The sequence below is a fragment of the Oncorhynchus mykiss genome, chromosome 16 (genome assembly GCF_057628025.1).
Source record: "Oncorhynchus mykiss isolate SJ-2025 chromosome 16, ASM5762802v1, whole genome shotgun sequence".
Lineage (NCBI taxonomy): Eukaryota > Metazoa > Chordata > Actinopteri > Salmoniformes > Salmonidae > Oncorhynchus > Oncorhynchus mykiss.
This window is the reverse complement of record NC_143037.1, coordinates 40,368,374-40,390,994: the sequence shown is the minus strand read 5'-3', so window position 1 is coordinate 40,390,994 and position 22,621 is coordinate 40,368,374. Positions and strand designations below refer to the sequence as shown.

The 22,621-nt window shown below is 41.6% G+C and overlaps 9 non-coding genes across 9 annotated transcripts; all 9 read right to left on the bottom strand.

Moving 5' to 3' along the window:
• Positions 1-5,292: 5,292 nt before the first annotated feature.
• Positions 5,293-5,374, bottom strand: trnas-aga (transfer RNA serine (anticodon AGA)). The gene has a single exon. It is a non-coding gene; the product is annotated as a tRNA-Ser (tRNA).
• A 1,649-nt stretch (positions 5,375-7,023) lies between these two features.
• trnas-aga (transfer RNA serine (anticodon AGA)) lies at positions 7,024-7,105 on the bottom strand. Its single transcript has one exon. It is a non-coding gene; the product is annotated as a tRNA-Ser (tRNA).
• A 306-nt stretch (positions 7,106-7,411) lies between these two features.
• trnal-cag (transfer RNA leucine (anticodon CAG)) lies at positions 7,412-7,494 on the bottom strand. Its single transcript has one exon. It is a non-coding gene; the product is annotated as a tRNA-Leu (tRNA).
• Positions 7,495-12,507: 5,013 nt separating this feature from the next.
• trnas-aga (transfer RNA serine (anticodon AGA)) lies at positions 12,508-12,589 on the bottom strand. The gene has a single exon. It is a non-coding gene; the product is annotated as a tRNA-Ser (tRNA).
• Positions 12,590-14,239: 1,650 nt separating this feature from the next.
• Positions 14,240-14,321, bottom strand: trnas-aga (transfer RNA serine (anticodon AGA)). Its single transcript has one exon. It is a non-coding gene; the product is annotated as a tRNA-Ser (tRNA).
• A 1,743-nt stretch (positions 14,322-16,064) lies between these two features.
• Positions 16,065-16,146, bottom strand: trnas-aga (transfer RNA serine (anticodon AGA)). Its single transcript has one exon. It is a non-coding gene; the product is annotated as a tRNA-Ser (tRNA).
• A 306-nt stretch (positions 16,147-16,452) lies between these two features.
• On the bottom strand, positions 16,453-16,535 carry trnal-cag (transfer RNA leucine (anticodon CAG)). The gene has a single exon. It is a non-coding gene; the product is annotated as a tRNA-Leu (tRNA).
• A 3,186-nt stretch (positions 16,536-19,721) lies between these two features.
• Positions 19,722-19,803, bottom strand: trnas-aga (transfer RNA serine (anticodon AGA)). The gene has a single exon. It is a non-coding gene; the product is annotated as a tRNA-Ser (tRNA).
• A 2,130-nt stretch (positions 19,804-21,933) lies between these two features.
• trnal-cag (transfer RNA leucine (anticodon CAG)) lies at positions 21,934-22,016 on the bottom strand. The gene has a single exon. It is a non-coding gene; the product is annotated as a tRNA-Leu (tRNA).
• Positions 22,017-22,621: the final 605 nt, after the last annotated feature.

Sequence of the window (22,621 nt, the reverse complement as noted above, 5' to 3'; positions counted from 1 at the left end):
CCTTAGGAACATTCATGTGGTGGAATTTTTCTTCTCACTCTAACGGTTCTCTCACTGTCACCCAAAAGCAAATGACATTGTGGTGCAGGCTTCATTTTGGGCCTACTATTGTAATGGTCGCTGCGCCTAGACCGAGCGAGCTACGGTCAAGCGGGATAGCTCGTTGAACTCAGAACAGTCTGGAGACTATGGTGATGCCATTTTTTGTGTTGATTTCAGAATGCCATTTTGGTGATGGTCCCTCTCCGTTTAAACATATTGCAAATGTACAAAAGTCAACTAGCAAGTCAGTGTCCATCAGTCAATTAGATGTCATTATGACACCAAATGGATATCAATTGACACCAAACCCACTTTTTCCTACTCATTTAGTAGCCAACTATCACATATGTCAGAGCAGGCCCATAATTCACAGCGCCTCTAGTTGAAAACATAATAAAAAGGTAAAACACATAGTTACGTTCTAGCTGCGGGTCCAGTTCGGACATTATGTGAAGTCCTATGTGAGGCGACCCCGAATCCCGAGTTTCGGCTCGATAGGTCATTTGGTGTCCGAGAAAAACCCTAATTGGTGCTGAAAATCCACTATTTTCCATGACTTGCTACGGGGTCCTTGAATGAGCTATCGGACAGAAACGTTGGGGTCTGTCTATATGGGCCGAGACGTTCGCAATGCACCTAGTCTTGCGACTCTGGGACATTTCTAAATGTCGTCATTTTCGTGATGCAAAAATGAATTGAAGTTATTTCAAATGTACGAGGCTGTTTCTCGGTCCGAGAACCGTCTAGAGCCACGTAACTCGCCACGCACCATGGCCCGGAGGTCTAGAACAGGTTTCTAAAGTTTCGGAACTCTAGGTCCGACCGTTCTTTTTTAGCTCGAACAAAGCTAACTATTGCGGCCACTGTCTGTTTCTACGCACCCCAATACGTCCCTCTATCCAAGTTGTGTTTTAGTGCAATTTTTTTTTCCTTTGATTTTTTTTGGGAAAAATGACTGATTTACAGTTCATGGGGGTTGCCTAATCACATATATGAAGTTTTGGACAGATCTGACTTTTTTAACCCTTCGAAACAGCCCCTGAGACACCAATTATGGCACTTCCGGTTGGCACAGGAAGCTATAAATCACCACATGTCTTGATTGACATGGCCACTTACAGAATTCCGAGTTTTAAGTCTTTACGTTAAGAATTGACTGATCTACACAGGGTTGAATGCACTATGTCTATCAAACTGCATGCAATGTATGGGTAAACACTTTTAGGGTGATTTGAACCACTTCCGGTTGGTCCAGGAAGCTTAGAATCAACACAGGTAGACCTCATAGTGGCCTGATGGACTGGTACCGAAGACAGGTTCATACGGCATTCATAACCCACATAGGCCTCAGGTTGAATTTTGTGGTGCAGGCTATGTATTCCTATGGGGAGAGATGACACTGTAATCTGTGAGATCAAAAAACACTGTTTTACTGTGAAGGGTTAATGCCACACGGTCAAGGTTAGGCTTGTTCAGATCGGGAGGACCTTAGGAACATTCCTATGGTGGAATTTTTATTCTCACCCTAACGGTTCTCTCACTGTCACTCAAAAGCAAATGACATTGTGGGGCAGGCTTCATTTTGGGCCTAATATTCTAATGGTTGCTGCGCCTAGACCGAGCGAGCTACGGTCAAGCGGGATAGCTCGTTGAACTCAGCACAGTCTGGAGACTATGGTGATGCCATTTTTTGTGTTGATTTCAGAATGCCATTTTGGTGATGGTCCCTCTCTGTTTAAACATATTGCAAATGTACAAAAGTCAACTAGCAAGTCAGTGTCCATCAGTCAATTAGATGTCATTATGACACCAAACCCACTGTTTCCTACTCATTTAGATGCCAACTATCATATATGTCAGAGCAGTCCCATAATTCACAGCGCCTCTAGTTTAAAACATAATAAAAAGGTAAAACACATAGTTACGTTCTAGCTGCGGGTCCAGTTCGGACATTATGTGAAGTCCTATGTGAGGCGACCCCGAATCCCGAGTTTCGGCTCGATAGGTCATTTGGTGTCCGAGAAAAACCCTAATTGGTGCTGAAAATCCACTTATTTCCATGCCTTGCTACGGGGTCCTTGAACGAGCTATCGGACAGAAACTTTGGGGTCCGTCTCTATGGGCCGAGCCGGTTTCAACGCACCTAGCCTTGCGTCTCTGAGACTTTTCTAAACGTCGTCATTTTCGTGATGCAAAAATGAATTGAAGTTATTGCGAATGTACGAGGCTGTTTCTCGGTCCGAGAACCATCTAGAGCCACGTAACTCGCCACGCACCATGGCCCGGAGGTCTAGAACAGGTTTCTAAAGTTTCGGAACTCTAGGTCCGACCGTTCTTTTTTAGCTCGAACAAAGCTAACTATTGCGGCCACTGTCTGTCTCTACGCACCCCAATACGTCCCTCCATCCAAGTTGTGTTTTAGTGCAATTTTTTTTTCCTTAGATTTTTTTTGGGAAAAATGACTGATTTACAGTTCATGGGGGTTGCCTAATCACATATATGAAGTTTTGGACAGATCTGAATTTTTTAACCCTTCGAAACAGCCCCTGAGACACCAATTATGGCACTTCCGGTTGGCACAGGAAGCTATAAGTCACCACATATCCTCATTGGGGTATGCTGTTACAGAATCCTGAGTTTTAAGTCCTTACGTTAAGAATTGACTGATCTACACAGGGTTGAATGCACTATGTCTATCAAACTGCATGCAGTGTATGGGTAAACACTTTTAGGGGCATTTTAACCACTTCCGGTTGGTCCAGGAAGCTTAGAATCGACACAGGTAGACCTCATAGTGGCCTGATGGACTGGTACCGAAGACAGGTTCATACGGCATTCATAACCCACATAGGCCTCAGGTTGAAATTAGGGGTGCAGGCAATGTATTCCTATGGGGAGAGATGACACTGTAATCTGTGAGATCAAAAAACCCTGTTTTACTGTGAAGGGTTAATGCCACACGGTCAAGGTTAGGCTTGTTGAGATCGGGAGGACCTTAGGAACATTCATGTGGTGGAATTTTTCTTCTCACCCTAACGGTTCTTTCACTGTCACTCAAAAGCAAATGACATTGTGGGGCAGGCTTCATTTTGGGCCTACTATTCTAATGGTCGGTTATTGTGTTATTTCAGAAAATCATAGAAAATCACAGAAATGTCGCAGAGCTCCGCAGCACACTTTAAAAAGATTCGTATGAACACCCTGCAACTGGATCTGTAACCGTTGAAAAAAAAAACGCCTATTTGTGACCATCACCAATTTGTCATTGTTCCGTTTCTCTTAAATGACGATAGATAAATGGCTGGTTCTTTTTTTATTGACACCGGAGGCTCCTTGGCTTTGACCTGAAGTGGAAAAATAATTTCTTTACTTCCAGTCTTTAATCCCAGAAAAATGGCCGTAGCTCAAAAACCGTCGAGGCCTAGACGCCATCCCGTTCGGGGCCAACTGCCCCTTGAGCCAAACCTACGCTCGCCAAGTTTAGGCTTCGAAATATTTTCAGTTTTTGAGATAAGGCCCCGTCGCGATTCGTGATGTTTTGCCAAATTGCCATATGATTCCGTATGCCATCTGGTGGGAGTATCCGGGACGGCGGAAAAACGGTCCGAAACTTGTTTTATTTTTTAAACGGAAACCGAAAGTCCGACAAAGTTCATTTGATGACTTCCCGGTAGGTCTGGCCCTACCGCACGGCCCGACGCCGACCGCGAATTTTACAAACGATTTCGGACGTCCGGTAAGGGACCGTACATTTGCAATATGGACTTTCTCACTGATCATACACGAAATGCCGAAATGTTCCCTTATGTATGTCAGAAGTGGAATTTGAACCCACGCCTCCATGGGAGACTGCGACCTGAATGCAGCGCCTTAGACCGCTCGGCCATCCTGACTACAGCACAGTAACTGGGTATCGGGTTAAAGTGTATGCGGTAAAAGTAGAAATATGAACAACGCTCTAAAATCACCACAGAGACCAGAACAACTATGCACGATACTGACTTGCACTTTCAATAGTAATTTGTTTTTATAAATTAAAAAGTCCAGTCATTGATTTAACCTCAATATGGCCTTCAATGGGAAAGAGTAGTAAATCGTCATTGAATGAGCGCTAAACTGGCATCAGAATATGGCCATTCTGATATAAATGATAAAATTCCTTAGATAAGACTGAAAAAGTGTCTGGAAATATCAGCAACCATCAGGGTAAGAGTGACAACAGGTCCACATGGGGGAAATCCTTACAAATGGCTTAATGGGTCATTTCAACGCAATCGTGTTATTATTTATTTTTAGGGTTTAACAAGGCAGCTCACCTGTGACTTGACATTAGATGCGGCGACTTCGATTACCCTGCAGACGATATTTTTGTTCTTCCCGCCAATACAATCCACTGACAACGACCGACGAGTTCTGCGTTCCGAGATTATTTTTGTTATTTGCCTGTTTGGGGCCCGCCTGTGAAATTGCGCAATTCTTGCAATTCTCTTTCAGCCTCTCATCAACTAGCTGTTTTTGCAGAATATTAAAAATACGATAGTTATTCACTACTCATATTAACTAGGTGTCATTTACGTTACCTTAAGTCATTTATTTTTCAACTGGATTTTACAAAGGTGCATGACATGCCGGCGCTAAAAAGTTGTCAGGAGGGGGTTTCAAACCATGCCTATAGGGGAGTCTGCGACCTGAATGACTTAATGGTTATTTTCAATGCAATCAAGTTTTTTCTTTTTCTTTTAGGGTTTAACAAGGTTTCTCACCTGTTACCTGTGGCTTGACTTTAGATGTGGCCAGTTCGATTACCCTGCAGAATATAAGAGTGTCTTCAGAATATGGCCAATTTGACATGAATTTAAAAATGCCTCAGATAGGACCAAAAAAGTGTCTGGAGCTTCCCGTCAGGGTCAGAGTGACAACAGGTTTCCACATGTCAAAATGGGGGAAATCTTAGCAAATGGCTTAATGGTTATTCATGAGAATCGTGTTGTTGTATTGTTGAGTGTATCATGGGATCTCACCTGAAATCTGTGGCTTGACTACAAACCTGTAACCTATGCTACTGTGGCCTATAGAGCTAGAAGGCTGGATAACCAGGTGTGTAAAGGTGTGAAGTGGGATAGATGGCCTGCAGTCCTATCCCAAATGGACAACTAATCCCTATGTACTTGCAGAGATCTGAGAGGATGCGATTGGTATAAGAAACACGACTAAACTTCCACCTCCGGAGGGGTCAAAAAAATGCATTTTCGTTGTCGGCAGGATTTGAACCTGCGCAGGAAGATCCTAATGGATTTCTAGTCCATCGCCTTAACCACTCGGCCACGACAACTTTGACAGAAAAAAACAGGCTTGTTAGGAGTGAATGGGCCAACAGGCATAGCCTACAGCGAGTGAAATTGAACAACTGATTAACAACTGATTAACTCATTATAGCATTTGAGAGTGTTTATTATGAATTGTTATTTCACTGTGTGAAGTTGTTATTTCATCATTCTTATTATTACTGCTGAGCAGCATGACTCCTGAGAGGCACTAAAAAACTGTCAGAAGTGGGATTTGAACCCACGCCTCCATGGGAGACTGCGACCTGAACACAGCGCCTTAGACCGCTCGGCCATCCTGACTACAGCACAGTAACTGGGTATCGGGTTAAAGTGTATGCGGTAAAAGTAGAAATATGAACAACGCTCTAAAATCACCACAGAGACCAGAACAACTATGCACGATACTGACTTGCACTTTCAATAGTCATTTGTTTTTCATAAATTAAAAAGTCCAGTCATTGATTTAACCTCAATATGGCCTTCAATGGGAAAGAGTAGTAAATCGCCATTGAATGAGCGCTAAACTGGCATCAGAATATGGCCATTCTGATATAAATGATAAAATTCCTCAGATAAGACTGAAAAAGTGTCTGGAAATATCAGCAACCATCAGGGTAAGAGTGACAACAGGTCCACATGGGGGAAATCCTTACAAATGGCTTAATGGGTCATTTCAATGCAATTGTGTTATTATTTATTTTTAGGGTTTAACAAGGCAGCTCACCTGTGACTTGACATTAGATGCGGCGACTTCGATTACCCTGCAGACGATATTTTTGTTCTTCCCGCCAATACAATCCACTGACAACGTCCGACGAGTTCTGCGTTCCGAGATTATTTTTGTTATTTGCCAGTTTGGGGGCCGCCTGTGAAATTGCGCAATTCTTGCAATTCTCTTTCAGCCTCTCATCAACTAGCTGTTTTTGCAGAATATTAAAAATACGATAGTTATTCACTACTCATATTAACTAGGTGTCATTTACGTTACCTTAAGTCATTTATTTTTCAACTGGATTTTACAAAGGTGCATGACATGCAGGCGCTAAAAAGTTGTCAGGAGGGGGTTTCAAACCATGCCTATAGGGGAGTCTGCGACCTGAATGACTTAATGGTTATTTTCAATGCAATCAAGTTTTCCTTTTCTTTTAGGGTTTAACAAGGTTTCTCACCTGTTACCTGTGGCTTGACTTTAGATGTGGCCAGTTCGATTACCCTGCAGCCTAAGAGTGTCTTCAGAATATGGCCAATTTGACATGAATTTAAAAATGCCTCAGATAGGACCAAAAAAGTGTCTGGAGCTTCCCGTCAGGGTAAGAGTGACAACAGGTTTCCACATGTCAAAATGGGGGAAATCTTAGCAAATGGCTTCATGGTTATTCATGAGAATCGTGTTGTTGTATTGTTGAGTGTATCATGGGATCTCACCTGAAATCTGTGGCTTGACTACAAACCTGTAACCTATGCTACTGTGGCCTATAGAGCTAGAAGGCTGGATAACCAGGTGTGTAAAGGTGTGAAGTGGGACAGATGGCCTGCAGTCCTATCCCAAATGGACAACTAATCCCTATGTACTTGCGGAGATCTGAGAGGATGCGATTGGTATAAGAAACACGACTAAACTTCAACCTCCGGAGGGGTCAAAAAAATGCATTTTCGTTGTCGGCAGGATTTGAACCTGCGCAGGAAGATCCTAATGGATTTCTAGTCCATCGCCTTAACCACTCGGCCACGACAACGTTGACAGAAGAAAACAAGCTTGTTAGGAGTGAATGGGCCAACAGGCATAGCCTACAGAAAGTGAAATTTAACAACTGAAAGATAATGCAGTAACTCATTATAATGCAATAACACAAAATGTTCCCCTCATTCATTTGTTATTAAGTCCAGCTGTTTTCTTATTTAACCTTGATCTTTGCTCAGCTCCAGAAGGTCTGCATTTGAGAGTGTTTATTATGAATTGTTATTTCACTGTGTGAAGTTGTTATTTCATCATTCTTATTATTACTGCTGAGCAGCATGACTCCTGAGAGGCACTAAAAAACTGTCAGAAGTGGGATTTGAACCCACGCCTCCATGGGAGACTGCGACCTGAACGCAGCGCCTTAGACCGCTCGGCCATCCTGACTACAGCACAGTAACTGGGTATCGGGTTAAAGTGTATGTGGTAAAAGTAGAAATATGAACAGCGCTCTAAAATCACCACAGAGACCAGAACAACTATGCACGATACTGACTTGCACTTTCAATAGTCATTTGTTTTTATAAATTAAAAAGTCCAGTCATTGATTTAACCTCAATATGGCCTTCAATGGGAAAGAGTAGTAAATCGTCATTGAATGAGCGCTAAACTGGCATCAGAATAAGGCCATTCTGATATAAATGATACAATTCCTCAGATAAGACTGAAAAAGTGTCTGGAAATATCAGCAACCATCGGGGTAAGAGTGACAACAGGTCCACATGGGGGAAATCCTTACAAATGGCTTAATGAGTCATTTCAACGCAATCGTGTTATTATTTATTTTTAGGGTTTAACAAGGCAGCTCACCTGTGACTTGACATTAGATGCGGCGACTTTGATTACCCTGCAGACAATATATTTGTTCTTCCCGCCAATACAATCCACTGACAACGACCGATGAGTTCTGCGTTCCGAGATTATTTTTGTTATTTGCCTGTTTGGGGCCCGCCTGTGAAATTGCGCGATTCTTGCAATTCTCTTTCAGCCTCTCATCAACTAGCTGTTTTTGCAGAATATTAAAAATACGATAGTTATTCACTACTCATATTAACTAGGTGTCATTTACGTTACCTTAAGTCATTTATTTTTCAACTGGATTTTACAAAGGTGCATGACATGCAGGCGCTAAAAAATTGTCAGGAGGGGGTTTCAAACCATGCCTATAGGGGAGTCTGCGACCTGAATGACTTAATGGTTATTTTCAATGCAATCAAGTTTTTTCTTTTTCTTTTAGGGTTTAACAAGGTTTCTCACCTGTTACCTGTGGCTTGACTTTAGATGTGGCCAGTTCGATTACCCTGCAGACTATAAGAGTGTCTTCAGAATATGGCCAATTTGACATGAATTTAAAAATGCCTCAGATAGGACCAAAAAAGTGTCTGGAGCTTCCCGTAAGGGTAAGAGTGACAACAGGTTTCCACATGTCAAAATGGGGGAAATCTTAGCAAATGGCTTCATGGTTATTCATGAGAATCGTGTTGTTGTATTGTTGAGTGTATCATGGGATCTCACCTGAAATCTGTGGCTTGACTACAAACCTGTAACCTATGCTACTGTGGCCTATAGAGCTAGAAGGCTGGATAACCAGGTGTGTAAAGGTGTGAAGTGGGACAGATGGCCTGCAGTCCTATCCCAAATGGACAACTAATCCCTATGTACTTGCGGAGATCTGAGAGGATGCGATTGGTATAAGAAACACGACCAAACTTCAACCTCCGGTGGGGTCAAAAAAATGCATTTTTGTTGTCGGCAGGATTTGAACCTGCGCAGGAAGATCCTAAAGGATTTCTAGTCCATCGCCTTAACCACTCGGCCACGACAACGTTGACAGAAGAAAACAAGCTTGTTAGGAGTGAATGGGCCAACAGGCATAGCCTACAGAAAGTGAAATTTAACAACTGAAAGATAATGCAGTAACTCATTATAATGCAATAACACAAAATGTTCCCCTCATTCATTTGTTATTAAGTCCAGCTGTTTTCTTATTTAACCTTGATCTTTGCTCAGCTCCAGAAGGTCTGCATTTGAGAGTGTTTATTATGAATTGTTATTTCACTGTGTGAAGTTGTTATTTCATCATTCTTATTATTACTGCTGAGCAGCATGACTCCTGAGAGGCACTAAAAAACTGTCAGAAGTGGGATTTGAACCCACGCCTCCATGGGAGAATGCGACCTGAACGCAGCGCCTTAGACCGCTCGGCCATCCTGACTACAGCACAGTAACTGGGTATCGGGTTAAAGTGTATGCGGTAAAAGTAGAAATATGAACAACGCTCTAAAATCACCACAGAGACCAGAACAACTATGCACGATACTGACTTGAACTTTCAATAGTCATTTGTTTTTCATAAATTAAAAAGTCCAGTCATTGATTTAACCTCAATATGGCCTTCAATGGGAAAGAGTAGTAAATCGCCATTGAATGAGCGCTAAACTGGCATCAGAATATGGCCATTCTGATATAAATGATACAATTCCTCAGATAAGACTGAAAAAGTGTCTGGAAATATCAGCAACCATCAGGGTAAGAGTGACAACAGGTCCACATGGGGGAAATCCTTACAAATGGCTTAATGGGTCATTTCAACGCAATTGTGTTATTATTTATTTTTAGGGTTTAACAAGGCAGCTCACCTGTGACTTGACATTAGATGCGGCGACTTCGATTACCCTGCAGACGATATTTTTGTTCTTCCCGCCAATACAATCCACTGACAACGTCCGACGAGTTCTGCGTTCCGAGATTATTTTTGTTATTTGCCAGTTTGGGGGCCGCCTGTGAAATTGCGCAATTCTTGCAATTCTCTTTCAGCCTCTCATCAACTAGCTGTTTTTGCAGAATATTAAAAATACGATAGTTATTCACTACTCATATTAACTAGGTGTCATTTACGTTACCTTAAGTCATTTATTTTTCAACTGGATTTTACAAAGGTGCATGACATGCAGGCGCTAAAAAGTTGTCAGGAGGGGGTTTCAAACCATGCCTATAGGGGAGTCTGCGACCTGAATGACTTAATGGTTATTTTCAATGCAATCAAGTTTTTTCTTTTTCTTTTAGGGTTTAACAAGGTTTCTCACCTGTTACCTGCGGCTTGACTTTAGATGTGGCCAGTTCGATTACCCTGCAGACTATAAGAGTGTCTTCAGAATATGGCCAATTTGACATGAATTAAAAAATGTCTCAGATAGGACCTAAAAAGTGTCTGGAGCTTCCCGTCAGGGTAAGAGTGACAACAGGTTTCCACATGTCAAAATGAGGGAAATCTTAGCAAATGGCTTAATGGTTATTCATGAGAATCGTGTTGTTGTATTGTTGAGTGTATCATGGGATCTCACCTGAAATCTGTGGCTTGACTACAAACCTGTAACCTATGCTACTGTGGCCTATAGAGCTAGAAGGCTGGATAACCAGGTGTGTAAAGGTGTGAAGTGGGACAGATGGCCTGCAGTCCTATCCCAAATGGACAACTAATCCCTATGTACTTGCGGAGATCTGAGAGGATGCGATTGGTATAAGAAACACGACTAAACTTCAACCTCCGGAGGGGTCAAAAAAAAGCATTTTCATTGTCGGCAGGATTTGAACCTGCGCAGGAAGATCCTAATGGATTTCTAGTCCATCGCCTTAACCACTCGGCCACGACAACATCGACAGAAGAATACAGGCTTGTTAGGAGTGAATGGGCCAACAGGCATAGCCTACAGAAAGTGAAATTTAACAACTGAAAGATAATGCAGTAACTCATTATAATGCAATAACACAAAATGTTCCCCTCATTCATTTGTTATTAAGTCCAGCTGTTTTCTTATTTAACCTTGATCTTTGCTCAGCTCCAGAAGGTCTGCATTTGAGAGTGTTTATTATGAATTGTTATTTCACTGTGTGAAGTTGTTATTTCATCATTCTTATTATTACTGCTGAGCAGCATGGCTCCTGAGAGGCACTAAAAAACTGTCAGAAGTGGGATTTGAACACACGCCTCCATGGGAGACTGCGACCTGAACGCAGCGCCTTAGACCGCTCGGCCATCCTGACTACAGCACAGTAACTGGGTATCGGGTTAAAGTGTATGCGGTAAAAGTAGAAATATGAACAACGCTCTAAAATCACCACAGAGACCAGAACAACTATGCACGATACTGACTTGCACTTTCAATAGTCATTTGTTTTTATAAATTAAAAAGTCCAGTCATTGATTTAACCTCAATATGGCCTTCAATGGGAAAGAGTAGTAAATCGCCATTGAATGAGCGCTAAACTGGCATCAGAATATGGCCATTCTGATATAAATGATAAAATTCCTCAGATAAGACTGAAAAAGTGTCTGGAAATATCAGCAACCATCAGGGTAAGAGTGACAACAGGTTCACATGGGGAAATCCTTACAAATGGCTTAATGGGTCATTTCAAAGCAATCGTGTTATTATTTATTTTTAGGGTTTAACAAGGCAGCTCACCTGTGACTTGACATTAGATGCGGCGACTTCGATTACCCTGCAGACGATATTTTTGTTCTTCCCGCCAATACAATCCACTGACAACGACCGACGAGTTCTGCGTTCCGAGATTATTTTTGTTATTTGCCTGTTTGGGGCCCGCCTGTGAAATTGCGCGATTCTTGCAATTCTCTTTCAGCCTCTCATCAACTAGCTGTTTTTGCAGAATATTAAAAATACGATAGTTATTCACTACTCATATTAACTAGGTGTCATTTACGTTACCTTAAGTCATTTATTTTTCAACTGGATTTTACAAAGGTGCATGACATGCAGGCGCTAAAAAGTTGTCAGGAGGGGGTTTCAAACCATGCCTATAGGGGAGTCTGCGACCTGAATGACTTAATGGTTATTTTCAATGCAATCAAGTTTTTTCTTTTTCTTTTAGGGTTTAACAAGGTTTCTCACCTGTTACCTGTGGCTTGACTTTAGATGTGACCAGTTCAATTACCCTGCAGACTATAAGAGTGTCTTCAGAATATGGCCAATTTGACATGAATTTAAAAATGCCTCAGATAGGACCAAAAAAGTGTCTGGAGCTTCCCGTCAGGGTAAGAGTGACAACAGGTTTCCACATGTCAAAATGGGGGAAATCTTAGCAAATGGCTTAATGGTTATTCATGAGAATCGTGTTGTTGTATTGTTGAGTGTATCATGGGATCTCACCTGAAATATGTGGCTTGACTACAAACCTGTAACCTATGCTACTGTGGCCTATAGAGCTAGAAGGCTGGATAACCAGGTGTGTAAAGGTGTGAAGTGGGATAGATGGCCTGCGGTCCTATCCCAAATGGACAACTAATCCCTATGTACTTGCAGAGATCTGAGAGGATGCGATTGGTATAAGAAACACGACTAAACTTCCACCTCCGGAGGGGTCAAAAAAATGCATTTTCGTTGTCGGCAGGATTTGAACCTGCGCAGGAAGATCCTAATGGATTTCTAGTCCATCGCCTTAACCACTCGGCCACGACAACTTTGACAGAAAAAAACAGGCTTGTTAGGAGTGAATGGGCCAACAGGCATAGCCTACAGCGAGTGAAATTGAACAACTGATTAACAACTGATTAACTCATTATAGCATTTGAGAGTGTTTATTATGAATTGTTATTTCACTGTGTGAAGTTGTTATTTCATCATTCTTATTATTACTGCTGAGCAGCATGACTCCTGAGAGGCACTAAAAAACTGTCAGAAGTGGGATTTGAACCCACGCCTCCATGGGAGACTGCAACCTGAACGCAGCGCCTTAGACCGCTCGGCCATCCTGACTACAGCATAGTAACTGGGTATCGGGTTAAAGTGTATGCGGTAAAAGTAGAAATATGAACAACGCTCTAAAATCACCACAGAGACCAGAACAACTATGCACGATACTGACTTGCACTTTCAATAGTCATTTGTTTTTCATAAATTAAAAAGTCCAGTCATTGATTTAACCTCAATATGGCCTTCAATGGGAAAGAGTAGTAAATCGCCATTGAATGAGCGCTAAACTGGCATCAGAATATGGCCATTCTGATATAAATGATAAAATTCCTCAGATAAGACTGAAAAAGTGTCTGGAAATATCAGCAACCATCAGGGTAAGAGTGACAACAGGTCCACATGGGGGAAATCCTTACAAATGGCTTAATGGGTCATTTCAATGCAATTGTGTTATTATTTATTTTTAGGGTTTAACAAGGCAGCTCACCTGTGACTTGACATTAGATGCGGCGACTTCGATTACCCTGCAGACGATATTTTTGTTCTTCCCGCCAATACAATCCACTGACAACGTCCGACGAGTTCTGCGTTCCGAGATTATTTTTGTTATTTGCCAGTTTGGGGGCCGCCTGTGAAATTGCGCAATTCTTGCAATTCTCTTTCAGCCTCTCATCAACTAGCTGTTTTTGCAGAATATTAAAAATACGATAGTTATTCACTACTCATATTAACTAGGTGTCATTTACGTTACCTTAAGTCATTTATTTTTCAACTGGATTTTACAAAGGTGCATGACATGCAGGCGCTAAATAGTTGTCAGGAGGGGGTTTCAAACCATGCCTATAGGGGAGTCTGCGACCTGAATGACTTAATGGTTATTTTCAATGCAATCAAGTTTTCCTTTTTCTTTTAGGGTTTAACAAGGTTTCTCACCTGTTACCTGTGGCTTGACTTTAGATGTGGCCAGTTCGATTACCCTGCAGCCTAAGAGTGTCTTCAGAATATGGCCAATTTGACATGAATTTAAAAATGCCTCAGATAGGACCAAAAAAGTGTCTGGAGCTTCCCGTCAGGGTAAGAGTGACAACAGGTTTCCACATGTCAAAATGGGGGAAATCTTAGCAAATGGCTTCATGGTTATTCATGAGAATCGTGTTGTTGTATTGTTGAGTGTATCATGGGATCTCACCTGAAATCTGTGGCTTGACTACAAACCTGTAACCTATGCTACTGTGGCCTATAGAGCTAGAAGGCTGGATAACCAGGTGTGTAAAGGTGTGAAGTGGGACAGATGGCCTGCAGTCCTATCCCAAATGGACAACTAATCCCTATGTACTTGCGGAGATCTGAGAGGATGCGATTGGTATAAGAAACACGACTAAACTTCAACCTCCGGAGGGGTCAAAAAAATGCATTTTCGTTGTCGGCAGGATTTGAACCTGCGCAGGAAGATCCTAATGGATTTCTAGTCCATCGCCTTAACCACTCGGCCACGACAACGTTGACAGAAGAAAACAAGCTTGTTAGGAGTGAATGGGCCAACAGGCATAGCCTACAGAAAGTGAAATTTAACAACTGAAAGATAATGCAGTAACTCATTATAATGCAATAACACAAAATGTTCCCCTCATTCATTTGTTATTAAGTCCAGCTGTTTTCTTATTTAACCTTGATCTTTGCTCAGCTCCAGAAGGTCTGCATTTGAGAGTGTTTATTATGAATTGTTATTTCACTGTGTGAAATTGTTATTTCATCATTCTTATTATTACTGCTGAGCAGCATGACTCCTGAGAGGCACTAAAAAACTGTCAGAAGTGGGACTTGAACCCACGCCTCCATGGGAGACTGCGACCTGAACGCAGCGCCTTAGACCGCTCGGCCATCCTGACTACAGCACAGTAACTGGGTATCGGGTTAAAGTGTATGCGGTAAAAGTAGAAATATGAACAACGCTCTAAAATCACCACAGAGACCAGAACAACTATGCACGATACTGACTTGCACTTTCAATAGTCATTTGTTTTTCATAAATTAAAAAGTCCAGTCATTGATTTAACCTCAATATGGCCTTCAATGGGAAAGAGTAGTAAATCGCCATTGAATGAGCGCTAAACTGGCATCAGAATATGGCCATTCTGATATAAATGATAAAATTCCTCAGATAAGACTGAAAAAGTGTCTGGAAATATCAGCAACCATCAGGGTAAGAGTGACAACAGGTCCACATGGGGGAAATCCTTACAAATGGCTTAATGGGTCATTTCAACGCAATTGTGTTATTATTTATTTTTAGGGTTTAACAAGGCAGCTCACCTGTGACTTGACATTAGATGCGGCGACTTCGATTACCCTGCAGACGATATTTTTGTTCTTCCCGCCAATACAATCCACTGACAACGTCCGACGAGTTCTGCGTTCCGAGATTATTTTTGTTATTTGCCAGTTTGGGGGCCGCCTGTGAAATTGCGCAATTCTTGCAATTCTCTTTCAGCCTCTCATCAACTAGCTGTTTTTGCAGAATATTAAAAATACGATAGTTATTCACTACTCATATTAACTAGGTGTCATTTACGTTACCTTAAGTCATTTATTTTTCAACTGGATTTTACAAAGGTGCATGACATGCAGGCGCTAAAAAGTTGTCAAGAGGGGGTTTCAAACCATGCCTATAGGGGAGTCTGCGACCTGAATGACTTAATGGTTATTTTCAATGCAATCAAGTTTTCCTTTTCTTTTAGGGTTTAACAAGGTTTCTCACCTGTTACCTGTGGCTTGACTTTAGATGTGGCCAGTTCGATTACCCTGCAGCCTAAGAGTGTCTTCAGAATATGGCCAATTTGACATGAATTTAAAAATGCCTCAGATAGGACCAAAAAAGTGTCTGGAGCTTCCCGTCAGGGTAAGAGTGACAACAGGTTTCCACATGTCAAAATGGGGGAAATCTTAGCAAATGGCTTCATGGTTATTCATGAGAATCGTGTTGTTGTATTGTTGAGTGTATCATGGGATCTCACCTGAAATCTGTGGCTTGACTACAAACCTGTAACCTATGCTACTGTGGCCTATAGAGCTAGAAGGCTGGATAACCAGGTGTGTAAAGGTGTGAAGTGGGACAGATGGCCTGCAGTCCTATCCCAAATGGACAACTAATCCCTATGTACTTGCGGAGATCTGAGAGGATGCGATTGGTATAAGAAACACGACTAAACTTCAACCTCCGGAGGGGTCAAAAAAATGCATTTTCGTTGTCGGCAGGATTTGAACCTGCGCAGGAAGATCCTAATGGATTTCTAGTCCATCGCCTTAACCACTCGGCCACGACAACGTTGACAGAAGAAAACAAGCTTGTTAGGAGTGAATGGGCCAACAGGCATAGCCTACAGAAAGTGAAATTTAACAACTGAAAGATAATGCAGTAACTCATTATAATGCAATAACACAAAATGTTCCCCTCATTCATTTGTTATTAAGTCCAGCTGTTTTCTTATTTAACCTTGATCTTTGCTCAGCTCCAGAAGGTCTGCATTTGAGAGTGTTTATTATGAATTGTTATTTCACTGTGTGAAGTTGTTATTTCATCATTCTTATTATTACTGCTGAGCAGCATGACTCCTGAGAGGCACTAAAAAACTGTCAGAAGTGGGATTTGAACCCACGCCTCCATGGGAGACTGCGACCTGAACGCAGCGCCTTAGACCGCTCGGCCATCCTGACTACAGCACAGTAACTGGGTATCGGGTTAAAGTGTATGTGGTAAAAGTAGAAATATGAACAGCGCTCTAAAATCACCACAGAGACCAGAACAACTATGCACGATACTGACTTGCACTTTCAATAGTCATTTGTTTTTATAAATTAAAAAGTCCAGTCATTGATTTAACCTCAATATGGCCTTCAATGGGAAAGAGTAGTAAATCGTCATTGAATGAGCGCTAAACTGGCATCAGAATATGGCCATTCTGATATAAATGATACAATTCCTCAGATAAGACTGAAAAAGTGTCTGGAAATATCAGCAACCATCGGGGTAAGAGTGACAACAGGTCCACATGGGGGAAATCCTTACAAATGGCTTAATGAGTCATTTCAACGCAATCGTGTTATTATTTATTTTTAGGGTTTAACAAGGCAGCTCACCTGTGACTTGACATTAGATGCGGCGACTTTGATTACCCTGCAGACAATATATTTGTTCTTCCCGCCAATACAATCCACTGACAACGACCGATGAGTTCTGCGTTCCGAGATTATTTTTGTTAATTGCCTGTTTGGGGCCCGCCTGTGAAATTGCGCGATTCTTGCAATTCTCTTTCAGCCTCTCATCAACTAGCTGTTTTTGCAGAATATTAAAAATACGATAGTTATTCACTACTCATATTAACTAGGTGTCATTTACGTTACCTTAAGTCATTTATTTTTCAACTGGATTTTACAAAGGTGCATGACATGCAGGCGCTAAAAAATTGTCAGGAGGGGGTTTCAAACCATGCCTATAGGGGAGTCTGCGACTTGAATGACTTAATGGTTATTTTCAATGCAATCAAGTTTTTTCTTTTTCTTTTAGGGTTTAACAAGGTTTCTCACCTGTTACCTGTGGCTTGACTTTAGATGTGGCCAGTTCGATTACCCTGCAGACTATAAGAGTGTCTTCAGAATATGGCCAATTTGACATGAATTTAAAAATGCCTCAGATAGGACCAAAAAAGTGTCTGGAGCTTCCCGTAAGGGTAAGAGTGACAACAGGTTTCCACATGTCAAAATGGGGGAAATCTTAGCAAATGGCTTCATGGTTATTCATGAGAATCGTGTTGTTGTATTGTTGAGTGTATCATGGGATCTCACCTGAAATCTGTGGCTTGACTACAAACCTGTAACCTATGCTACTGTGGCCTATAGAGCTAGAAGGCTGGATAACCAGGTGTGTAAAGGTGTGAAGTGGGACAGATGGCCTGCAGTCCTATCCCAAATGGACAACTAATCCCTATGTACTTGCGGAGATCTGAGAGGATGCGATTGGTATAAGAAACACGACTAAACTTCAACCTCCGGTGGGGTCAAAAAAATGCATTTTTGTTGTCGGCAGGATTTGAACCTGCGCAGGAAGATCCTAAAGGATTTCTAGTCCATCGCCTTAACCACTCGGCCACGACAACGTTGACAGAAGAAAACAAGCTTGTTAGGAGTGAATGGGCCAACAGGCATAGCCTACAGAAAGTGAAATTTAACAACTGAAAGATAATGCAGTAACTCATTATAATGCAATAACACAAAATGTTCCCCTCATTCATTTGTTATTAAGTCCAGCTGTTTTCTTATTTAACCTTGATCTTTGCTCAGCTCCAGAAGGTCTGCATTTGAGAGTGTTTATTATGAATTGTTATTTCACTGTGTGAAGTTGTTATTTCATCATTCTTATTATTACTGCTGAGCAGCATGACTCCTGAGAGGCACTAAAAAACTGTCAGAAGTGGGATTTGAACCCACGCCTCCATGGGAGAATGCGACCTGAACGCAGCGCCTTAGACCACTCGGCCATCCTGACTACAGCACAGTAACTGGGTATCGGGTTAAAGTGTATGCGGTAAAAGTAGAAATATGAACAACGCTCTAAAATCACCACAGAGACCAGAACAACTATGCACGATACTGACTTGCACTTTCAATAGTCATTTGTTTTTCATAAATTAAAAAGTCCAGTCATTGATTTAACCTCAATATGGCCTTCAATGGGAAAGAGTAGTAAATCGCCATTGAATGAGCGCTAAACTGGCATCAGAATATGGCCATTCTGATATAAATGATACAATTCCTCAGATAAGACTGAAAAAGTGTCTGGAAATATCAGCAACCATCAGGGTAAGAGTGACAACAGGTCCACATGGGGGAAATCCTTACAAATGGCTTAATGGGTCATTTCAACGCAATTGTGTTATTATTTATTTTTAGGGTTTAACAAGGCAGCTCACCTGTGACTTGACATTAGATGCGGCGACTTCGATTACCCTGCAGACGATATTTTTGTTCTTCCCGCCAATACAATCCACTGACAACGTCCGACGAGTTCTGCGTTCCGAGATTATTTTTGTTATTTGCCAGTTTGGGGGCCGCCTGTGAAATTGCGCAATTCTTGCAATTCTCTTTCAGCCTCTCATCAACTAGCTGTTTTTGCAGAATATTAAAAATACGATAGTTATTCACTACTCATATTAACTAGGTGTCATTTACGTTACCTTAAGTCATTTATTTTTCAACTGGATTTTACAAAGGTGCATGACATGCAGGCGCTAAAAAGTTGTCAGGAGGGGGTTTCAAACCATGCCTATAGGGGAGTCTGCGACCTGAATGACTTAATGGTTATTTTCAATGCAATCAAGTTTTTTCTTTTTCTTTTAGGGTTTAACAAGGTTTCTCACCTGTTACCTGCGGCTTGACTTTAGATGTGGCCAGTTCGATTACCCTGCAGACTATAAGAGTGTCTTCAGAATATGGCCAATCTGACATGAATTTAAAAATGTCTCAGATAGGACCTAAAAAGTGTCTGGAGCTTCCCGTCAGGGTAAGAGTGACAACAGGTTTCCACATGTCAAAATGAGGGAAATCTTAGCAAATGGCTTAATGGTTATTCATGAGAATCGTGTTGTTGTATTGTTGAGTGTATCATGGGATCTCACCTGAAATCTGTGGCTTGACTACAAACCTGTAACCTATGCTACTGTGGCCTATAGAGCTAGAAGGCTGGATAACCAGGTGTGTAAAGGTGTGAAGTGGGACAGATGGCCTGCAGTCCTATCCCAAATGGACAACTAATCCCTATGTACTTGCGGAGATCTGAGAGGATGCGATTGGTATAAGAAACACGACTAAACTTCAACCTCCGGAGGGGTCAAAAAAAAGCATTTTTGTTGTCGGCAGGATTTGAACCTGCGCAGGAAGATCCTAATGGATTTCTAGTCCATCGCCTTAACCACTCGGCCACGACAACATTGACAGAAGAATACAGGCTTGTTAGGAGTGAATGGGCCAACAGGCATAGCCTACAGAAAGTGAAATTTAACAACTGAAAGATAATGCAGTAACTCATTATAATGCAATAACACAAAATGTTCCCCTCATTCATTTGTTATTAAGTCCAGCTGTTTTCTTATTTAACCTTGATCTTTGCTCAGCTCCAGAAGGTCTGCATTTGAGAGTGTTTATTATGAATTGTTATTTCACTGTGTGAAGTTGTTATTTCATCATTCTTATTATTACTGCTGAGCAGCATGGCTCCTGAGAGGCACTAAAAAACTGTCAGAAGTGGGATTTGAACACACGCCTCCATGGGAGACTGCGACCTGAACGCAGCGCCTTAGACCGCTCGGCCATCCTGACTACAGCACAGTAACTGGGTATCGGGTTAAAGTGTATGCGGTAAAAGTAGAAATATGAACAACGCTCTAAAATCACCACAGAGACCAGAACAACTATGCACGATACTGACTTGCACTTTCAATAGTCATTTGTTTTTATAAATTAAAAAGTCCAGTCATTGATTCAACCTCAATATGGCCTTCAATGGGAAAGAGTAGTAAATCGCCATTGAATGAGCGCTAAACTGGCATCAGAATATGGCCATTCTGATATAAATGATAAAATTCCTCAGATAAGACTGAAAAAGTGTCTGGAAATATCAGCAACCATCAGGGTAAGAGTGACAACAGGTCCACATTGGGGAAATCCTTACAAATGGCTTAATGAGTAATTTCAACGCAATCGTGTTATTATTTATTTTTAGGGTTTAACAAGGCAGCTCACCTGTGACTTGACATTAGATGCGGCGACTTTGATTACCCTGCAGACGATATTTTTGTTCTTCCCGCCAATACAATCCACTAATAACGACCGACGAGTTCTGCGTTCCGAGATTATTTTTGTTATTTGCCTGTTTGGGGCCCGCCTGTGAAATTGCGCGATTCTTGCAATTCTCTTTCAGCCTCTCATCAACTAGCTGTTTTTGCAGAATATTAAAAATACGATAGTTATTCACTACTCATATTAACTAGGTGTCATTTACGTTACCTTAAGTCATTTATTTTTCAACTGGATTTTACAAAGGTGCATGACATGCAGGCGCTAAAAAATTGTCAGGAGGGGGTTTCAAACCATGCCTATAGGGGAGTCTGCGACCTGAATGACTTAATGGTTATTTTCAATGCAATCAAGTTTTCTTTTTCTTTTAGGGTTTAACAAGGTTTCTCACCTGTTACCTGTGGCTTGACTTTAGATGTGGCCAGTTCGATTACCCTGCAGCCTAAGAGTGTCTTCAGAATATGGCCAATTTGACATGAATTTAAAAATGCCTCAGATAGGACCAAAAAAGTGTCTGGAGCTTCCCGTCAGGGTAAGAGTGACAACAGGTTTCCACATGTCAAAATGGGGGAAATCTTAGCAAATGGCTTCATGGTTATTCATGAGAATCGTGTTGTTGTATTGTTGAGTGTATCATGGGATCTCACCTGAAATCTGTGGCTTGACTACAAACCTGTAACCTATGCTACTGTGGCCTATAGAGCTAGAAGGCTGGATAACCAGGTGTGTAAAGGTGTGAAGTGGGACAGATGGCCTGCAGTCCTATCCCAAATGGACAACTAATCCCTATGTACTTGCGGAGATCTGAGAGGATGCGATTGGTATAAGAAACACGACTAAACTTCAACCTCCGGAGGGGTCAAAAAAATGCATTTTCGTTGTCGGCAGGATTTGAACCTGCGCAGGAAGATTCTAATGGATTTCTAGTCCATCGCCTTAACCACTCGGCCACGACAACGTTGACAGAAGACAACAGGCTTGTTAGGAGTGAATGGGCCAACAGGCATAGCCTACAGAAAGTGAAATTTAACAACTGAAAGATAATGCAGTAACTCATTATAATGCAATAACACAAAATGTTCCTCTCATTCATTTGTTATTAAGTCCAGCTGTTTTCTTATTTAACCTTGATCTTTGCTCAGCTCCAGAAGGTCTGCATTTGAGAGTGTTTATTATGAATTGTTATTTCACTGTGTGAAGTTGTTATTTCATCATTCTTATTATTACTGCTGAGCAGCATGACTCCTGAGAGGCACTAAAAAACTGTCAGAAGTGGGATTTGAACCCACGCCTCCATGGGAGACTGCGACCTGAACGCAGCGCCTTAGACCGCTCGGCCATCCTGACTACAGCACAGTAACTGGGTATCGGGTTAAAGTGTATGCGGTAAAAGTAGAAATATGAACAACGCTCTAAAATCACCACAGAGACCAGAACAACTATGCACGATACTGACTTGCACTTTCAATAGTCATTTGTTTTTATAAATTAAAAAGTCCAGTCATTGATTTAACCTCAATATGGCCTTCAATGGGAAAGAGTAGTAAATCGTCATTGAATGAGCGCTAAACTGGCATCAGAATATGGCCATTCTGATATAAATGATAAAATTCCTCAGATAAGACTGAAAAAGTGTCTGGAAATATCAGCAACCATCAGGGTAAGAGTGACAACAGGTCCACATGGGGGAAATCCTTACAAATGGCTTAATGAGTAATTTCAACGCAATCGTGTTATTATTTATTTTTAGGGTTTAACAAGGCAGCTCACCTGTGACTTGACATTAGATGCGGCGACTTTGATTACCCTGCAGACGATATTTTTGTTCTTCCCGCCAATACAATCCACTAACAACGACCGACGAGTTCTGCGTTCCGAGATTATTTTTGTTATTTGCCTGTTTGGGGCCCGCCTGTGAAATTGCGCGATTCTTGCAATTCTCTTTCAGCTTC